The 16,930-nt window shown below is 41.9% G+C and overlaps 1 protein-coding gene across 1 annotated transcript in view; it reads left to right on the forward strand.

Moving 5' to 3' along the window:
• The first annotated feature begins 698 nt into the window (after positions 1-698).
• The window catches only part of rnf144aa (ring finger protein 144aa), a 46,979-nt gene continuing 30,747 nt past the window's right edge, over positions 699-16,930 (forward strand). The window contains exon 1 of the mRNA XM_049596563.1: positions 699-1,283. The gene's annotated coding sequence lies outside the window, so the exon portion shown is untranslated. The remainder of the gene's footprint in view (positions 1,284-16,930) is intronic.

The following is a 16,930-nucleotide window of genomic DNA, read 5'->3' on the forward strand; positions in this document are numbered from 1 at the left end:
TTGAGGGACCTACTGGTACCCCAGAGGTACCCCCGTTCAATGGTCCTTGGACTGGACTTGGCTCTGACCTGTCAAGGCATGAACGCAGGACCTCTGTGGGGTGTCCTATAGTGTCTGGCACCAATGCGTTGGCTTCAGATCTTTTGGGTCCTGTGGGTTGTGAGGTGGGGTAACAGCATGTCCCACACGTTTGATCAGACTGGGGTTTGGGGGAATTTGGAGGCCAGGTCAATGCCTTGAGGTCTCTGTCATGTTCCTAAGACTATTCTTGAGCAGTTTTTGTGGTGTGGCATGGTGCATTGTCCTGCTGCGGGGCAATGCTACTAGGGAGTGCTGCTGCCGTAAGGGGGGGTACCTGGTCTGCACTGGTGTTTCGGTGGGTGGAGTGTCTGGTGGCGTCCACATGAATGTCAGAACCCAAGGTTTCCCAACAAGATGATCAATGTTGTTCACATCACCTGTCAGTGGTTTTATTGTTTTGGTTGATGGGTGTATACTTCAGTTAAAAATCTGAATACTTCCAGCAGTGTGCAGACTCCAGTGTCAGCATGGCCCTACACCACTAGATGGAAGTGAGACAATATGATACTTGCAAACTGAACAGACTCTTGGAAAAAGGCGATTGCGGCCTTCTGACAGCAGGGGGAGCTGTCGTTTATGAAAAGCTGCAAGGTGCTGAGCTCTCCTTTAAGCGGCAGCAGACGGGAAGCCTCTCACGGACAAATGGCGTCTCTCCAGTGCGGAGCAGCTGATTTCCCACCGAGCACGGCGGCACGGACGGTGGAGAGGTAAACACACCGCCCCCGGATCTCTCTGCAACAAGATAGCGGCTTGCTTCTCGCAGGATCCGTGTAGCAGAGACGGCTGGACGTTGCGCACTCTTGAGCAGTCGAGATTAGACCGCTGTTCGGGTGTACAAACAATCCCAGTGTCAAGCCAAACAGAAAGGAGAGTGTCAGCTGCAGCCTGTGCTTCCCCTCTGCTCTGCTTATTTACCTACGCTGCTGTTTTTGTTTGGCTTTCCGCCGATGGTTGTTGCTGTTAGTGTTTCACCAGGGCCTGATCTCAGGCGCTGTAGGCGACAGTAGCAGGTCAAATGTTTCCACCCCGACGTTGGAGGGACACATAATGAACATGGGCATCACCCCTTCAGAGATATCCTCCTCCTCCTCTTCCTCTGCCTGACTGGTTGGCTGCCTCTTCGTTAATCCAATTCAGGAGATCATCTTTTCAACCTTTTGCTGAGGTTACACCATCAAGACGGCGTTATCTCAGAAAGCCAGGTAAGGGTTTGGGTGCTTTTTTTTATTCAGTGTAACGTTAACACACTTGGAGCTGGAGCAGCCTGTGATGTGGATCAGTTAGAAAACTGCTGTCGCATTTTTATTTTTCGCCATTTCCTCGTTTTTACAGCAAGATATGCAGCACTTTGGCTCCCAGCCGCGGCTATTAGGGACGGCTGGAGTGTATTTGTGAACTCTGTTGGCCTATTTAGGAGTGATCAGCTGTGGTGGGTAGATGACAAAGCAGCGGCTGCAGGTAGCTGCTTCCTAATGACATCAGAGAGGCTTTCAGTGTGTGTGTGTGTACTGTGTTTGTTGCTGATCAAAGTTGCTGTAATTGTTGCTCACCACAGCCTTACAGCAGCTGCAGTGTTGCATCTGAACTCAGAACATAACATGCTCAGAGTGGATGGCTCTGAAAGGTCACTCAGTGCCCTGCTATTTCCATTTTAAGCAGCAGGTTCCCCCCCTCAGGGTCCACTCACATTATAGGCAAAGCTTTGAAAGCAGGCTACTAGACAAACACAGTTCTCCTGCAGTCAGCGCTAGCCAAAGCTGTGAGGTGTGTGTGTGCTACATGAAATTCATTTCTAATGTGTGTGATACCTGTACATCGTGTTCTCTCGTCTAAGCTCATCTCAGGTAGCCAAACATGTCTGTGCCTTGTATTTTCTTTATCCTTTTCTATGTTCGACATCCTGTGAAGGCATTATGTCTGTGAAATGTCATAGGTCAGTATGTGGAGGAAGACTTGTACATGGTGTGTTCAAGTGCCTGGTGTTGTCCCTGTGCCAGCTGAAGTACATGCAACATGCGAGGTCCATCCTGTCATAAACCTTGGCTTTTAAGATCCCTCTCATTGTTTGCTATTGATTCTCTCTCCAGTTTCATGCTTCTAGCCATGGCCGGATTATGAGACAATGGGCCCCTGGGCACAGATGTGAAAAAGGCCCCGCCACCTCACATATATAGGAGCAACATATACAGACTTTGTGATGGTGTAGTTATTTTGTGTCTCTTTGCAGTTACTGTGCATGTGTCTGGGGTCTGTTTGTGTCTCTGAGGTCATTTTGTATCTCTTTGTGATAGGTTTTGCCTTTTTTGTAGTCATTTTGTGTCTCTTTGATGTCATTTTGTGTCTTTTTGTAGTCATTTTGTGTTTCTTTGTGGTTGTTCTGCCCTTATTTGTTGTCTTTTTGTGTCTCTGTGGTAGTTTCTCCCTTTTTGTAGTCATTTTGTGTCTCTGAGGTCATTTTGTGTCTCTTTGTGGTAGTTTTTCCCTTTTTTGTAGTCATTTTGTGTCTCTTTGCAGCTCCTATGCATCTCTTTGGGATCATTTTGTGTCTCTCTGAGGTCATTTTGCATCTCTGTGGTAGTTTTTCCCTTTTTTGTAGTCATTTTGTGTCTGTTTGTAGTCATTTTGTTTCTGTTTGTGGTTGTTCTACCCTTATTTGTTGTCATTTTGTGTCTCTGTGGTTGTTTCCCTTTCTTTTTTGGTTATGTTGCATCACTTTGCAGTTCCTGTGCATCTGTGGGGTCTTTTTGTGTCTCTTTGAGGTAATTTTTGTCTTTCTGTAGTCATTTTATGACTCTCTCTAGTTGCTTAGCCCCTTTTTGTGGTTATTTTGTGTTTCTTTGCAGTTCCTGCGCATTTCTTTGGTTTTTTTGTGTCTCTTTGAGGTCATTTGGTGTCTTTTTGTGGTTGTTTTGTCCCCTTTATGTAGTTAATTTGTGTCTCTTTAGAGTTCCTGCGCATCTCTTTGGGTATTTTGTGTCTCTTTGTGGTTGTTCTGCCCTTTTTGTAGTCATTTTGTGTCTCTTTGAGGTCATTTTGTGTCTTTTTAGTAGTTATTGTATGTCCCTGTGGTTGTTTTCCCCTCTTTCTTGGTTATTTTATGTCTCTCTGCAGTGCCGGTGCATCTCTTTGTGGTCTTTTTGTGTCACACTGAGGTCATTTTAAGTGTCAGTTCATGTAACTGACACTTTGGGCCCCTTGACCTGTGCCCGTTAGTCTTGTTTCATCCATCCACACGTCTAGCCATACCACGGGAGCTACATAGTGAAACACACATTCTCTCACACATTTAGGGAATGCTGTATTTTCCTCGTGGAGTTTGACTGACATGCAGGCGATGTTGTGATGCACTCTTTCCCCTCTCCTCAGAAAGAGCCCGGCTCCCATCGGGGGAATAAATGCATCAAGCGCACTACTTTGCTGCTGCTGCAGATTTGTTCAAAACAAGAGAAAGATGGTCTCGTACAAAACAGTAACACATTCCTCAGAGTGACCAGCGGCAGTCGGCCCACTCCCAGAGGAAAGTGGAGATGAGTTTACTTAGGAGTGAGAAGGAATGAGGTTATGGTGCCCAGAACTCAGCATGCTAGTCCAGAGGGAGTACAGGTCAAAAATACACACACATGAATGTACATGGAAACACGTACACACACAGGCGTACACATATAGAGGGCACTTTATATGGACGAGGAGGGGCTGTGATTGTTTTGGTGTGCTGTATTAGCCTCACAAAGCACAGGCCCTCTCTCAGTAAACACTTAATGTTTGTCTAAGCCTTTCATGGGGCTGCCTGACCTTAGCATCTCAACCCACTGAAAAATATCACTGCTGCGTTTTGAGAGGATATCTGCTGAATATGTTATTGTGATGGTGATGGTAAGGCACTAACTGTAACTGGATTTGTTTTACATTGAGTCAGCGTTGGGTTGGGCCTTTTAAGCAATCTTTAAACTGTTGTTCTGCAAAACACAGCACCCAACAGACTTGTAGATTTATGGATCAAAGTGAGGGTAGTAAACTGCAATATTGTTGCCTTACACTGCCATATATACTGTAATACTTGGTAGTGCGTGATTTGTAGGGTGTCACTTTACATTCTGTCGTAATCACACAAGTGTGTTTGGGGAATTCACGAGGAAGTGCTTTGGTTTTGCAGAATTGAAGAGGCTCTGTGACAGTTTAAGAGTTATAACTACACTGTAGATCACACCGCAGCACCTGAGGTTAAGGAGATTAGTCAGCCTGAGACGGAGTTGATCTAGAAATGTGGCACCCATTTTGTGTAAATGCACTTAAGCAGTAATTAAAACTCAATTAGTGTCAGTTCCTCGTTACCTAAGTCTTGTTAGAGTGGTTTCATCGAATTGAGGAGGGTCTGTGAGGGCAGGATGACGCTGAATATAAATCTCCCAAGGTTAGGTAACTGGCATTTCTAAAGATACTTAGCTGTCTCAGATGTACAGTACTTTACTGCAGTGTACACTTGTTGAATCACTCTTTTTATATTAGCAACATTTACATGTTTAGAGAAGTCATTTTGGTGTAATCTCACTCCAGGGGTTGTAGCCTGTCTTTGTGCAGTCAGGTTGCCAAGGATTATGCAACCTTTTAAATGCCATTTCAGCAGGGTTTTTGGTGAGTGAGAGTTCAGGGTGGTGCCAGTTTCCAGGTGTGTGTGTGTGTGTGTGTGTGTGTGTGAGAGAGAGAGAGTCTCGGGGGTGAGGGGAGGGTAATGTACAAACCAGACAGTCAACAATGCAGCCACTTGAGTTCTAAATAGCTCCTGAAAATGATGTTCATTGCTCAGAGAGCGCTTTAGCTCTGTGTGTTATGGCTTGTATCCAGCCAGTTAGGATTGCGTTAGGATGAGATAGGGATTGTTATGAGAGCATTATGCCATGCTCGTGTGTGCCGTGCTTCTTCCCGACGACTGCTTGGCATTTTGAACTGCTCTCGCGGGCTCCATTTTCTCAGACAGGTAGAGCTCCTGAAGTGAGACACTGTCATGTATCAGCGCACCGCCGATTCTGCTGACCGCCTGTCACTTTCCAAGATTTAGCATTTCGGGAATGTGTAAATTGCAGCAAGCCCTTGGGGGCTGAGTGAGACCCACACAAGCAAGCACAACTCGTTTTAGACGAGGAAAAGCTTCATCTGAACATCCAGGTTTTGCCTATGAGCTCAAAGGTTGTGTTCATCTTTTTCGGACATTGAAACAAAAAACATTTCTACTGAGATATTCTATCTCCTCTCATATGCGCCATACTGACTGTTGAGTGGCTTTTAAGCTGTGATAGTGAAGCACCATAGGAGCAACACACACAGACTTTGTGGTGGTGTTGCCCCTTTTTTGTTGTTTTGTGTCTCTTTGTTGTCATTTTTTATCTCTTTAGGGTAATTTTGTGTCTTTTTGTAGTCTTTTTGTGTCTCTTTGTGGTTGTTTCGCCCCTTTTTGTAGTCATTTTCTATCTCTTTGCAGTTCCTATGTATCTCTTTGGGGTCTTTTTGTGTCTCTTTGTGGTTGTTTCACCCTTTTTTGCTGTTATTTTGTGTCTCTTTGCAGTTCCTGTGCATCTCTTTGGGGTCTTTTTGTGTGTCTGTATTTGTTTAGTCCTTTTTTGAAGTCATTTTGTGTGTCTTTGCAGATCCTGTGCATCTCTTTGGGGTCTTTTCGTGTCTCTTTGTGGTTGTTTTGTCTCTTAAATGCGCCATACTAACTGTCAAGTGGATTTAAGCCATGATAGTGAAACTCCATCCATCTATCCATACTGACTGCCTAATGAGGTCCACAGCCAACGTGTTTTTAGAAACAGATGTCACTGCAACTCTGGATGCATTTTTATTTGGTGGCAGATTTTACTGACTCCTGCAGAAAATGGCCTGAAAATAGATAATGTAACATCATTATGTCAAGATATTTCTAGTGCAGCTATAATGGAGTTTTACCGGAGGAAGAGAAATTCAGAAAAGCTCTCTAAACCATTTGCAGTTCCAATTTTGGCGTTCGTCCCACGCATTCACACTGCATGGGCTTCTTGCTAAAGTTCCTAATTTGGAAAAAAGTCAGGAAGGATTATTATATTGGAGGAGGGAGTAGTTTTTCCACCCACGGTAGCCTCAATAGACTAAAGGCCAGCAACAAATGATGTTTCATGTTCATTAAAGGGGTACAACTCACACTTCAGCTCGACTGGGAATAAGCCAACCCTTTGCTCTTACTATGTCTGTCTCTATTGCTGATGCTCCCCACCTACACATGAAAACAGCAGAATAAACACGTTCAGGCTCGTACTCTGCTGAAAGTCATTCTCTGAAATGTTGGAAATCACTAACTGAGGTAGAAGTAGATGAGTCAGGAGGTAGGCTGGGATCTGGGAGTGCCAGTGATGAGCCAAAAGCTGGTGGAACCTGGCATTAAGTACGAGCTAATGCCATGGGGGGGGAGGAAAACAAATGAACGGCACAATGACTCTGTAAAGTATGCACATTCAGGAGAGATCTGATTACATTATGAATTGGCATGCTGTCATGCTAAACCCCTTGCTAGTACTTCTCTCTTCGGAAAGGGGCCTGACTAATACTTGAAAAACCATAGTGGTCTTATTACTGGAGACTGTTTTTGCCTCCAGTAAACCTGCAGCCTGCTAGATCTATCATGACTTATTTACTCAAACTAAACAAAAGGTTTGAAGTTGTAATCCTTGAGATTTCGATCAACACCAGTGGTTACCGTGGTAACAGCAAGTGCAGTTTAACATAACAGCAAATGCCTTGGAGGAGCTACTTGGTCAGAAAAACAATAGAAGAAGAACTCATGTTTCTGTTTAGCCAGCAGCCAAAAACACTCTGGTGTCTTAAGGAAGATGTCAGTCAAAAATAATTGCACCCATGATCTGATTCATGCTGCAGGTAGTTTTCCACACAACAGCACGGCACAGGAAGGTCGGTTACCTTGTTGAGGAGTTGGAGGTTTGAAAATAAAGATGATCTACTGTCTAAAATGATGCAGAAAACGACCTGTCTTGTTTTTTTTAGGCATATTTTTGATAACTAGTTGCAGTTAGTGCAAAAAAAACCAAAACATTGTGTTTTCTCTGGCTGTTTCACAATAAAAGCTATCACATGTTTGGTCAGCTGAATATATTTAATGTGAAGCAGCAGCAGTCTGAAATGTTCTTTTGGCATCAGCAGTAACTTGAAGCGAACAGTGAGGCTGTTATCAGTGAGATAAAATTGCGCTGGATTACATACATGCATCATTTTCCTATGAATTCCTCCTGTTTAGACAGGCAGTCTAATTCTAGTGAGGAAATGGCGGACTCCGCCACTGCCAGTGAAAATTACAATAAAGAAAGCTCATTTCTGATCGCAGGTACATCGAAAAGCTATTGCAAAAAAATTGCCAACTGTAGATAGGGATGGGATTTGATAAGATTTTATCAATGCCAATGCCATTATACTGATTCTGCTTTTCGGTCCAATTCTGTATCAATTTCCTTATTGATTCTAGATCAGTAGGTTTTCAGCACCAGTGCAACTGTTTTATCATCCCTGAGTCTGAACACAATGTAGAAACAGAGAAGAAAAAAATGCATGCGTGTGACTTGACGTGGCGTTAATGTCGTTATACCATAGGATATTTACCCTTGGTAAACCTGGTTCTGCTCAGCTGGGGAATGCTCGTGCATTGAGTATCATATGCATGACATTCCTGGAATTTCAGCTCATATTGCATAGAGAGATGTTTCAGCATATTGCTGGTGTTCCCACCCTTAGCTTAAATTATTATTTTACAGACATAACAAGTAGCACAGTTATCATCTATCTCTGTGAAATGAAGCCAGGGGTCAGCAACCTTTGCTATCGAAAGAGCCACTTTTAGCCAAAAAAGAAAAGAAAAAATCTGTCTGGAGCTGCCAAACATATTTGAGCCTCTTAAGAAAGGTAGCAAAGCCGTTCAAGTCGAATTTAGCCTACCAACATTACTAATAGAGCTAATTGAGCTCTTTGATTCAGATCTGAAGAAGCCTCTTGGATGAGAGGCGAAACGTCTTCAAGAAACTCAAGCAAGCACAGTTGCCTACTATATAGCACTTACAATTACCATGACACAGATGACTGAGAATCTTCACCGATTCTAAATGAGCATTCATTAATATGTTTTAGCACAAGGTGGCTACTCGGCAGTGGTGCTGTTGATTATTTAGTACTTCAGTTTTGCAGCATTGCCAATAAAAGCAAACAAATTTGTCCTTGCACTAAATTCTCTCTAAATTTTACCCTGAGATTTCTCCCTTTTTGGATTTGAAATCCACAGCTAGCCTAGCTAGGGAGACTCAAGACTACCTTAACTATCACTAGTGATGTTGGAGAATGCAAGAATCACTTTAGGCTTACAACAGTAAATGAAAATGTTAAAAACAAGAATGGTTATACATTTTCATATAATTTTTCGTCAAAGCCACAGGGAGCCACTGGAGAGGGGCATAAGAGATGCATGTGGCTCTGGAGCCGTAGGTTGCCTACCCCTGCTTTAGACCATTTCTTCATCTCTACCATGACTCCTTCTTGTCACAAATTTCCAGCAGCTAAACGCATGAGTTTGATGCCATTGTATTGCAATGTACAACTGTCAGAAAAACATGCCAGCATTAATGAAATAAAATGAAAGCTCTGAGGCGTACCACTCCAATGGCTTGGACAATTTAGAACTAGTCGTCAACTGGAACTGGTTCTTGTTGATGGTATCAAACATTGGGTTTATTTCATGGTGATTTTAGGATTATGACTTTAGTTGAGGTAAAAATGTTTGACTAGATTTGTGTTCTTGAGGCATGACCAAAAAGTTTTCAGTCTCAAGGAAACAAAACAAGATACAGATTTTTCAGTGCTTTTACTTTTCAACATAATCCCCCTCTAAGTCAACACTCTTGCACCAGTGGTGCTGAGGTGCCTTTATTCCAGTGGGAAAGAGCTCTTCAGGTTTGGACCTTATACACACTCTCCCTGCCATGCTTGAATTCATGAACCCAGTGTTAGACTGTGGCACATGAAGGGGCATTGTCATGTCAAGTATTGACCATATCTTGGTCGATTTCAGATGGTGACATTCCTTTGAGATGAAGATATTTGATCACAGCGCAATGCTCCCAACTTCTTAATTTTCAACAAATCACTGACCACTGTTCACACAAGAATCGGCAAAAATAAAACAATAAGAGTCATAGATTATAAAAATTGCCTAGCTACCCATTTTCTGGGTTAGGCTCAGAACTTTTCAGTCACCTCTCATATGATGTTACATGTACATTACTGATCTGTAGTAGTAGTCACGAAGTATTTGATCGGTTTGCCCCTATCACTGCTACTTCTTTGAGTTTGACCCACAGTGTCAGGGTGCTAGGAAGGATAATGAGACTCCAGCTCTCTCGGGTTATCTGAAAATAATAGTTTAATTAGTAATTCTGATAACAATTTCCTTCTTCTGCTTGTTACTGTCTAATATCCCCGTGGTATAATCCATTATGTCCCAACCCTGACAATGATGAGTACCTCTCTCGTGGCAGCTCTACCTGTACTCAGGCTGGAGATCTTAAATGTTAAAAAACCCGAAGAGAGTACAACATGTCTGAATACGGGTTATAAAGTCATTTCATCAGTGACGAAGATGAATAGATGAATGCAAGAGCTGCTCATAGCACTTCCTTGAAATGTGTCAGCATGGTGTTGTAATTTTTCCTTCCCTCACTCTTTTGATATGTAAAGTCACACGGAGACATCTGCCTTTTGGAGTGTTTCCTCTCCTCACTTTTAGTCGGTTTACATCCTTTGTGTGTCTGCAACAAACTCAACAACAGGACGCCTGCGCATTTCCTAAGGTAGTTTTTGGCTTCCTTCCATTCCCCTGCAAAGGGACTCAGAGGCTGGGTTCGCTTTACAAGGCAGCAGCTCAGCGAACAGCAAGGATGAGGGTGGAGGGCAGAACAATGAGTGAGAGACAGATTGTGCTGTTGTGGTGGGATGTATAAGATGTGAGAAAGCTCTCTGTGTAGGGCTCGGCACAATATTTTTTACCAAATACCTTGATGTTGATACTGTGGATAAAGGCAAATAATAAAAGGGCCAGAACAAATTACATCACTTTACTGTAATGCAACCTTTAAAACCAGGAAAAGACAGCACTTATCACACAGTATCCAAAATCAAAGACGATATGTAGTCTCAAATCACAGTGTAATATTGATGTATTGCCCAGCTCTGTCTCTATGAAAGATGATATGTCTGCGTGTCCATGGAGACTGAAGGAAGCAAAAGAGGATGCCTGAGATCCTTGGGTGACAAACAATGAAAATTCTTGACTCCGTTGTACCATTTTGTTTTGCCTGAATTGCCCCAACTCAGCGATTACTGAAATTGCTTGTGAATTGTTTTGCCCACTGCCGGTAAAGGGTGTCACCGTACCCAGCAGATTAGGCTCTGAGTGCCTCTCTGTTGGAGTGGCTCTCTCCTCCTATGACCATGAACACTCCATTGTCCAGTGGAGTGACGGCAGTCCTCACCGTGCTGCAGTCACCCTCGTTAGTTTAGCACTAGCTATGTAGTGGTCTCATTAAAGTCATTCCAGTAAAAGGACAACACTGTTGATGTGATATGACTCCATTTGAGTGTCTCCATCAGCGTGCAGTCACTTTGAAAGTGAGGTAAAATGGCACACATTGTTTGTTACTTCCTGCCTGGTTTTGTGTTAGCTGATGCAGATCTCAGTGTGACCTGCTAAGTTCTTTTAGCCTCTGTATGCGTGGTGGCATAATGGGTTTTCCCCAGGGTGGTTTGTGCGTATGTGTACGATAAAGCTGATGAAGCAGAGTGTGTACATTAAAAGTGAAGATATGCCAATCACACACTGAATTGCTATCTCCTCATGATGTGTGAAAGAAATCAATTTCATGTGCTTATTCCTGTGAGTGTTCACACACACACTGTTTTAGGTGACCTCCACTAATATGAATGACCTTATGAGCGCCGCTGCATGATTCACTGTTAGTGGATTTTTTTTTCACTGTCCTTTGTCAATTTTTAATTATCTCTATACAAAAATTGCTTTATTTATTAGCAGTTAATAATGACAATGACTAAATGACTCTAGTTATGATACTTCAGCGACATTTTTCAGAAACTTGATATGCCTTTGAGAAAAACTGCCTTGTTTAATCAGACTTGCTCTCAAATTTGTGGCAAACTGTGCGATACATAGTTGGAATTTCGCCCACATCCTTTAACGCCACCCAACTGGTTGGAAATGAACTTTTTTGTCCACCTGACACGTTGGCTTGTGGATTCTTAAATCTGCCAGCCATTCAGTAGATAACCTTTTTTTTTTTCGGCTGGTGAGTGAAGCAAATCTAACAGCCACTTGCATATTTTTAATTTAAGTAATTGTCATTTTTCTAATTTACAGCCCCCAACCCAATTAAACTTAGGGGTGGGGGGAAAAATCGATACAGCAAAGTATCACGATATTTTTGTGTGGCAATATTGTATCATCAAAAAACAGAGCAGCCACACACATCCAATTAAATAGGTGCTGGACCAAAAAACATACATAAAGTCAAGACAAGAAGTCCGCACACTTAATACTCCCAGTTCACGTGCATTTATTTAGCACATCCCAAAAATACTGTGTGTGACGTTTCGAGCCAAATGCTCTTCTTCAGACATGAGACATAATGGCGTCCTAGATGTGTGTCTCATGTCTGGAGAAGAGCATTTGGCTCGAAACGTCACACACAGTATGTTTGGGATGTGCTAAATAAATATTGTAACATCAGACAGTTCCAAGTATCGATTTTTTTAATTGCATGAATTATTAATATGACAAATAAAAATTAAACTTTTATAGCCTACTAGAATAATGTAATCATATATATAATGAGTCCACCTGATGCATTTTGCTGCAAAACAAAAAGAAAGAAAAAAGAAATTAGATTAAACAGATGTTGACCAACTTTTCCTGTGGGAACATAATCTACAATTGAAAAAAGGTAATATCGCAATATGTTTTATCGCAATACTCAGCATTTTGCAACATATTTACAATCAAAATAATATTGTATCATGGCTAAAGTATCGTGATAATATCATATCATGGATCCTCTCAGATCTTCCCACCTCTAACTAAATGTACCTGTTTCCACAAGACTTGAAATGCACACTCGCACTTAAGTCTAGGGCTGGGATATTATAATCAATTAATCTGATTTAAATCGATCGTCATTTGAATGACCTGATATAGATTCATAAAATCCGAAATCGATCTTTTAATATGTGCTTTTCCCACGGGTGTGTAAAGGTTTCCCTGTAAAATTTATGGTATTAGTTCTCTAAGAATCTTTTTCACATACTAGCAAAAATTAGGATTGTAACTGAAATATCCCCAATCGAATCGAAACGGAAATCAAATCAAAATTGAGACGATTCAGGAAATCAGTGGTGACACCCAGCCCTACTTAATTTCATAAACTTAATTTTTACATGCCGCCATTTTCTTGTGAGTGTCCGATTGGTACTGCGCCCTTGCAGCTCTAAACAGATGAGAAGGAAGCAAGATGGCAATCCTTAGCTCCTTCCCTCATCAGTTCCAGAAAAAAAATTATTTAATTCTTTTTGCCACCTGCCTGATCAGGCAAGTAAGTTGCTCGATTTATTAGCACGATGTGGCATTTTGAGTGCCTAATTGCTCAGTCCTGCTGTGTTTGTGTGCTTTTCAAATCAGTCACAGTCAGACCAACTGTCTGATGATTAAAAGATAATGCTGACAGTTTTTTTATTTAATTATTATTAACAACAGTTTATCAGAGGAATAATCCCACTAAGAACTATTGTCTGCGCAGCCAGTTTGGTATAACTTTTGCTTCCATTGTCATAAACAGTTGACAATGGATAAAAAGTGTTACTGTTGTAAGACACTGTAAGACAGACCATGTTGTTGTAACCTGGAAGAGCTCTTTGTGTTACATTTTTATCAGGTTATCTCAGTCAAATTAGGGAGGGAATTTAGTAAGCATGACTGAATTCTGATACATCAGTCATGAACTGCAGTGTTGCGCAAATAGCAGTATTGCAAGTGGTGATGGAAATCCATATTACATTAGTTCAAATACAGCAAATATTCTATTTATACTTTATTTTTATGGCTTTAACAAGAGGTTTTCTATGGGCTGCCACACGTTTTTTGGCTAGTAGCCACTGAGCCTCTTTATTTTCTTTCAGAAAGTCTGCCAACAGTTTACTGAAGTGTCCACCGGTTACGTCACTCTCAGACAGCCTGTGAATACAGCCCTTATTTGTTGGTTTTCAGCCACTGCCCTCGGTGGGTGTGACCTTGTGTTTGTTTGCTGTGTTGATGAAAAGTGCAATTTCTTTGGAGAAAAGAACAGTCAATTTCGTACATCTGTTCAGCCCCCCCATTAATAAACAACCAAGTGGGTTTGGGTTTTTTTAGCATGTTATTTTGGATGAAAATTCACAAGGAATTCTAATGAGGTTTACTTCAAAGATGAAACTGGTAAAAGAAAAAACAACCTGGCAGAAAAATCACTATGAAATAATCCAAATTAGGCCAACAGCATTAACTAACAAAATTCAGGGAGTTTCAAAACAGGAAGTTTTGCCAGTTTTATTTTTGTTGGATTCTGTTTTGGATGGGAGTACAGAGGGAATTCTGGATGGATAGATGGATATAAATGTCTTTAAATGAAAAACTGAAAATAACCCTTGATAACAAGTAAGAGATCAGTTGAGTCCAAACGTTTGTAGACAGCTGAGTGGCTTCATGACATTAGAGAAATGTCTGGATTGGGTGTGTGAAAGATTTTGCCTCTATAGGTAACATTTCAAGATGGTCAGATCATCCATGTTAATGGCCTGAGATCTTAATCAGATTATCCAATGTAATCTGGTCCCAGTGTGCATTTAAACACAATGACTGAAGCTGCAGAGCACTGACTGACAACAGATTGCCAGCAAAGTCGACCCTTTGCTCGGGCTCTCTGCATCTGTCAATAGAAATAGGCTCAATGTGGCACGCCTGTCGTCTTCACTCAGCATCCGAGACGCTAATGTGAGCCTAGATGGCTTTTTGGAGGGGAGAGCAAGCCTATTGTGGTTGCTCAGAGCCTTGTTTTAAGCACACATGGAGTCGGCGATATATGACTGTCTGAAGTAAGGACGCTCTTCTAGCTGTCTTATCTTGTTTTTTATGTTCTTTGTTATTCTCCTGTATGTTGTCACCCTTGTTCAGTACAGTCTGGCTTTGACGCCCTGAACAATGAGACTTTGTGGGCAAGAATCGCCTCTCGCCTCAGCCAGTTGTCTGAAGGTTTTTCTCTGTGCGTGTTGCTCACCAATATGTCATCAAGTCTGCTTTCTTTCTTGTGAAATCAAAACAGCAGGGTGTGGTATTCTGTCTCCTCCAGGTACTGTGAAGTCATCTGCCGTGTTGAAATGAACTCAAGTGAAAAATATTTTCTCCTAATCTAAACTGGGAGAAGAGCGTTAGGAACTTAAAAGTCAATGAGCATCGCCCGACCAGAGGTCCACTCAGGCAAGCAGTGAAATTTTCTTCAATGGAGACTCTTTAAAAGTTAAAGGGAGAAACACAGAACATTTCAAATGCTACTGAATCTCATGAATATTTACAGCCAGTCATTAAATACTGCCAAAGCCTCGGCTAGTTAGGAGTCCACTTAGGAGGCTTACGGGGCTGTGGAAAATTTTTATGACAATTTCTATCATTTCTTACGTTTCCTCCCGTTTTCTTACTCTCTGTTTTTTCCCTTTTGCCCCATTTCACTCTCTTTTGCATGATCACCGACGTTTCCTTCCCCATCTTCCTTCCTCTTTTCTTTTTTGTCCCAACTCACTTGTCTGTTTATGTTCCGCTTTGCCTCTGACTTTTGTCTCAGGGCAGCTGTATGGTTTCTACGCCTGGGTGGCCTTAACGCCGTGAGACTGTTATCTCTGCTGACAGACAGTGTTTTCTGGTAAATGTGGTGTAGCTTTGTGTGCTTAGTAGGGCTACACCCCACTCAGGATTATGTAAGTCAAATTAGATTTGGCTGGTCGATGTGAATATTCAACTATTAGTTCCTTTTTTATTCTTTTTCAACAGGTTGTGACAGTGACATATGAAACAAGTATGAGCTACAGGCAATGAACTTTTTAGGAGTACGTACGTATAATAAAGGAAATTCTCATTTGGGTAGCTGTGTTTGAGGCTGTTTTGTTAATAGTTTTCTAATGAATATGAAATATAGTTCTGATCAACCTATATCAATTTTCAACTTCTGGTTAGGTTCCACCCGCTCCTGTTTTAAGTCCCACACACTTTAAACCCACCCCTTCCAAATACGGATACAGATAATGGTGTACTTGCTCATCCCTAGTTAACAAGCCACGCTAGCCCTCTGAACTAATGCTTGCTAAACACTGTTGGGCATTCCTTACTAACAAGTAGTGTAACTAATTACCAATAAAAGTTTGGAAGAAGATGGAAACACTCACTTTAACAGCTAGAAAAGTTCCCCTTACTTTTATTTTGTCGGGAGGAAAGATGACAAGAACACTGCTGCTGCTGCAGGTAGTAGAACTAAAACTCTTTCCACTGCGAAACCTCTAGTCTGAAACACCTTGGTTACTATGACTGACAGCACAACAAGGCGAAGCTCCAGGTAGTACACCCCACCAAGAGTGAGCCCTCCTAGGCTGCGGGGGTCGGCTGTAGCTCGACACTAGCAAAACAACCACAACTGGATTTTAGTCATGGACAGCTGCAGCTACAGAGAAGTAATGAAGTTTGTGGCTGGATTTGTTGTGAATGAAATGTTCAGATTCCACCTTGTCCGGACTCCGGGGGTTATTCGGACTTAACTGTATTGCGGAGTTTTGCACAGTGGTGGCCGGATCTTTGCTCTCAAACCACAAAAAAACGTGTTGGCACAACAGTCTCCTTCAGTACATTATTCTGTGCTTTCTTTTGATTTTCACATTGGCTAGTCATCCTGTTTAATTTGTCTTCTGATTAAATTGGAACCGTTGAAACAAGTTGTAGGAACTTGTAAGTTGAAAAATGTCAGTCTATCTCTCCCAAACTCCAAAATTAGGTCATCTAATGTCTTGTTTCGTCCTCACACTAAAGGGTTTTAGTTCACCGTCATGGGAGAATATTTAAACGTACAAAGCTGCAATAAGAGTATTTTGGGGTACTTTTATAGTACTTTCCTATGAAAAATGACTCAAACCAATTAGTCGACTACTAAAATAGTCACTGATTATTTTAATAGTCGATTAGTCGACTAATCGTTGCAGCCCTAATGAGTAATGAATTACATTTTTAGAGTAATGAGCCCAACATTGATGCGTACTATGCTAACAAAGGATCAGAAACGTGCAAGATGTTTTTTTTTTTTTTACACTAGATGTAGAGATTATTGTACTAAGTTGCTGTGAGCTGAAAATTTGCAACTTCTACGCATAGGACAAGAGATGGAGTTTTCTCGGAGCCTGATGGGGCTAACCCCATCAGGCTCCGGGAAAACTTAGGCCTTAGTTCCTCCGAGCAGCTGCCTCCGTCTCACTCAGACTCACCCTGGGTCTGGGTCTGCAGCTGCCTGTACCGGAGAGCAGAATAAAAGCGAGGAACGCTCACTTTGCAGCAATGTCTGGGAGACGAAATGTCCCCAGAAGTGCTACACACCGACTAACCAAATTACAAACAAAAACCCTGACTGTTGGATGTGAAGAATCTCCACTGACTGAGGGGTCTCCGACTTATGACTGGAATCTTCAACTTTAT

Source organism: Epinephelus fuscoguttatus, linkage group LG14 (genome assembly GCF_011397635.1).
Source record: "Epinephelus fuscoguttatus linkage group LG14, E.fuscoguttatus.final_Chr_v1".
NCBI classification, from domain to species: Eukaryota; Metazoa; Chordata; class Actinopteri; order Perciformes; family Serranidae; genus Epinephelus; species Epinephelus fuscoguttatus.